The sequence below is a fragment of the Chroicocephalus ridibundus genome, chromosome 1, assembly GCF_963924245.1.
Source record: "Chroicocephalus ridibundus chromosome 1, bChrRid1.1, whole genome shotgun sequence".
NCBI lineage: Eukaryota > Metazoa > Chordata > Aves > Charadriiformes > Laridae > Chroicocephalus > Chroicocephalus ridibundus.
Window position 1 is genome coordinate 165,340,755 of NC_086284.1, and position 4,907 is coordinate 165,345,661.

Consider the following 4,907-nt stretch of genomic DNA (forward strand, 5'->3'; position numbering starts at 1 on the left):
TTTCAAGCTGATTGTTTCTTATTTCTTACTCCCCACGGACCAATGAAGCTGGTTGCTTTCCCTGACCGTTTGATTTACTCCTTTCCCATCCGTAAGCCCTTTCTTCTTCCTCCACTGCCCTCGGGGCCGAGGGGCTGCCCAGCGCCCGCAGCCGTCGCAGGCCGGTACCCACAGAGCGTCTCTGGGCCTGTGGCTGCCTTTGCTGGCCAGGGATGGAACGAGAAGTGCTACAAAGATGGGACTAGACACAGGCAGCCTGCCAAAGGACGGGGTGGCCACGGCTAGCAGCAGTTGAGGCACACAGCGATAAGACTATTAAATACACAGTTTGGAAAAAAAAACAAGGATCCTATAGCTTCCTTTTCACCTTTTATATAGAAGAGGTTCTGCAGGGGAGGAAGGAGCTGAGGAAATGAAGTGAGGTTGGATGTGCCACAGTTTGTAAAATCACTTGGGATGATAGCTACGTCTGTTTCTATCCCGTTTTTTTTCCCCTGTTCTTGTGTCATATACTGGTTTCCAGATAGCTTCAAGGTTTTGCCTGTGTTAACAATCCTTCCCCTCTTCTTAGCTTCACCTGTACTTGAAAAAAACATAATTAAAGATAAGAATGAAAATTCTCCTTAGCTTTGTATCGTGTTACTCCTGAGCTCCTTTTTTTTTTTTCCTATTGTTACTCCATCTTTTGTTCTCCCTTTCTGAACAGAAAAAAATACCTTCATAACTTGTTCTTCATGCTTGCAGTTTTTAGTTCCTCGACAACACCACTCCAGCTGCCTGTTGCTTGAGCTGCAAGAGCTCCGAGCGCTTAGGCCTGTGGCAGGAATCACCATACGATCTGTTATCTAAACAAGGACGGGGCAGTTAACACATTGCACGCTTCCCAGGAGTTTCACTACCACACAGCCGGATAAGCTGTTTCCTTTTGGGAAGACATTCCTTCATCAGGTGGTCCAATAACAGACCACTCGTCTTTATTAACCCTTCTGTGAGGAAAATCTCATGATCTTCTGTGAGGGAGGGGGCCTATAATGAACGCAGGCTGCTCTGCCTGAGGCAAGTCTTTCAGTTTGAGAAAAACATTCTTCCAGAGCAGAGCTCCAACACCCTTATGCTCCAACATTAGATGCCGATACCAGCAACCTGAGATTCTGTCAATTCCTTCATGCAAGGCTGATACCACTGGTGGTCCCAATAATTTTTTTTTGTTTTTAAGAAGATCTCCCATGACAGATGCACCCTCCATGACCGAGTGGACAGCACTTTGGTTCAGGCATCACCGACAAGTAGACCTGACCGAAATCAGCCCTGCTCTGTGAACGTTGAGAATTGTGCCAGGACGTATCTTCTCAGGAACTAAGGAGTTCAGGCCACGTCTTATCAGGTGCTACCAGCAGCAGCCTCAGCTGTGACTAGGCAAAAGTAAAACTGCTACAGCTGCACGTGCACCAAAAGGGGGCTTGGCTACGAGTCTGTCACTTTACGCTACGAATACCTGTAGCCCCCGTGAGCCCATTGAGCTTTCCTATATGGCAGTGGGCTGCTTGGCAACGACGCCCCCCTTGAGCACAAATGCCTCTCAAGGATACTGCTCAAGGCTGAGAGACCCCTTACCCAGCAACTAATATTTATAACGAAGTAAGTGATGGTTTACATTAGGCCTAAAAATATATTGTATGCTAGCAGCATTTTTATATATATCCAGCTATAGCTTAATTATTACAAGTGTAGTTAAGTAGTATTTAGACCACTGTCTAAATTGTTGTTTAAATCATAATTTAAAACACTGTCAAATTACTGTTTAATTACCATTCAATTATTGCTTAATAACCATTCAATTACAATTTAATTTTCATTCATTGATTAATTAGAATTTGAACATCATTTAATTGTTAATAAAACCCTTTTAGTTAACCCCACAATGATGACTTTTTTAATGATTCACCTGTGACACCCCCCTACCTGCAAAAGACTCAAACCTTAATTTAGAATCATGGAATCATTTAGGTTGGAAAAGATCCTTGGGATCATCGAGTCCAACCATCAACCCCACTCTACAAAGTTCTCCCTTACACCATGTCCCCTAACACCACATCTAATGAAGGTGTACGCACTTCGCCAGCTATCTCCCGTCACGAAAGCAGCCAGGAGCAGCTTAGGTTTTACAAAACCAGGGAACAATCCTGCCGAGTGACTTTGCACAATCAGGTACACGTGCTTCTGGAAGAAACGCCTCGAGCCTCGACACAGAAACTCACTCACCTTACTGCTGTTCTCATTCTGTCCCTCTTGTGCAGAGGGAAGCTTTCACGAAGAGTCACTCTGTACTACAGATTGGATTTCCATCCTAAATGTGTGCCCGAATCATTCTATACTATTACTGTTCTATTTAGCAACATTTTTAATACAACACTATACCCTGTATATATTGCAAAACAGAATATTAACAGGTAACGCAACAATTGCAATACTCCAAAACCAACTTACTTCAGTGTTGGAACGTATAGACCTAGTGAAGCAGAAAAAAAACAATGGAAAATGAAAAAAACCAACAGAAATGCTACAGATTAAGTGAAACAAGACGTATCACTGTGCTCTGTAGGGGAAAAAAATGGAACCTACCTGTAAAAAGTTTCACAAAGATATGACCTTAGGTCTTCACCGAAACACCACAAATTCAACGGGTCTCCAGGCAAACACATGGTACATGCCAGCAGAGCTCACTGAAGGGCAGAAGGCCCAAGTTCCCTCCTTTTCCTCAAATTTGCCAATTCTACTAGAAAGCCTAGAAGTAGTGAACCAAGTTAAGCAACTACAAATACAAGCACATTGTCTGTACACAAACTGCATCTTAGTAGCCTCTTGTTTGCATAGTTTTAATTCTGTAGATTCCTGTACAAGGAGGTAACAGATCTTGAGAAACTTTAACCTTGACAGATTTTCTTTGGCCAGCCCACAGCTTTGTTTCTGATTCATGACAAAGAATGAGGACGCTGTTAATGACTCCAGAGGTCAAATTTACTGCCTCTGCACTGTGTCTTACCTCAGCAAATAAAGGATGAACTCTAAACCTAAACCAATTTTACCCTACTACTCTCCTTGTTCTAACATTAATTTCCAACGAAAAATTTAGAAATGCACGTCTCCTTTTTTTTGCTTCAAAATTCAATTCATTAGAGAGTGAAAACATGTTAAGACAGTTTTAATTACTACTTTCGAAAGGACTTTCTGAATCTGTTGCAAAACTTACCTTTCAGAAAAGGTGGATAAACTGGATCACGCTCCCAGGGCACCATGGATTAAAGCAACTGGAGATTAACAAATGAGACTGCATGTGCTGACAATCTGGATTCATTAAATGGGACAATGTTTGATCACACAAACCTGGCAAGGTCGGGCTTAAGTATAAGATAATGGAAAGACCTGCCTATTCCAGAAGCAAGCATTGTAATCACAAACGGATTAAAAAGCCCATTTCTTAAGTACGTGTGTGTACGTGTTGCCTGAACAGATTTTGACTGAGCCTCTGGAACGCTGCTGAGTTTTGCCTACACGTTTCACCTAGGCTCAGGGGTATCAGCGAAGTTGAAATGCTTTTCAGTTTAAATTACTTGCACTTGCCATTATTAAATTTAATCTCCTATCGTGCTGCTTGTTCAACAGCCGTACTAGTTCGGACCAAATGTTCCTTAGCCACCTTGAGTTTTACATAGACTAAGTAATTGTCAAACACAAGTTTTAGTGCCTTGCTGGTTTTGGGGGGTTTTGGGGTTTTTTTGTTTGTTTTGTTTGTGTTTTTTTTTTTTCTCCCAGGCACTTAATAAATATCTAAGATCAGTTCTAATTGCACATTTTTGTGGTTTTCTGGGGTTTTTTTGCTGCTTGTTGTTTTTGTTTGGATTTTTTTTGGTTTTGGTTTTGGTTTTTTTTCCTGAAAAGGCTAGTAACTCATTCCAGTTTTGATTTTTATTTCTTTTGGTTTGAAAAGTTTTCACACAAGACACTAAAGAAAAAAAATCCCGGATTACAAAATGGCTTCTGAAAATCAGTTTTTCTCAAGCACTTTTTCCTTATGGTGGGATAACACTCAAAAAAGCTAGAGCAAATCTTCTTTTAGAACAGTTGTGTTCATTTTTCCTTATAAACGGTTTGTGATAAACCGTTTTCTCTTTGATCTTTTTTAAAATCTGAAATAAGAAAGCACAGGTGGCACTTGGCGCTTTTCTTTTTGCAGATGAGAACTAGACAGTACTGGCTGAGCCGCAGCACGAATTTTCTCTAATGAGAGGCAGTGCAGTTGTCAGAAAATCAGCCACTTCATTCTCAATATAATACCTCGATACTTTTCCATCTAATTCTGATGACTTCCTAGTAACTTGTACCTTCACCCTATTTTAAAAGCTAGTAAAGGGAATTTTATTAAACACTGCACCGATTGTTAGGTGACTGCTCTGATTTTCTGCCATGATACTTTTCTTTCTGAAATGCAAGATCCAAACTAACTTCTAGAAACTCTTACCTTCCAAAGTGAGAACATTAATTTTGAAAACTAAAGTTTCAATAATGGAATTCCTTTTACCATTAACTGCTTTAGACCTCATCTCCTTGTTATTTAGTTTATAGATCACAAGTAAGTACCTTTTCTTTCTGAACACCTTTGTTCTATACAAATTATGTTTGCCATCTGACTGCTTCAGCTGTTGTACTTTGGGAAGAAAGTCCAAGATAAACTGCTACCCCCAATCCTGTAATCTTTCACATTTAATTTATTTACACCTAGCAGCAACTCGTATTCCTTGTAGCCACTGAAATGTTTGTACATTAAAAAAATCCTGGTTTTAGTACGTGTGCAACAACGAAGGTGCCAAAGCTTGTTACCCACTTACTTTACAAAAAGAGTCGTAACG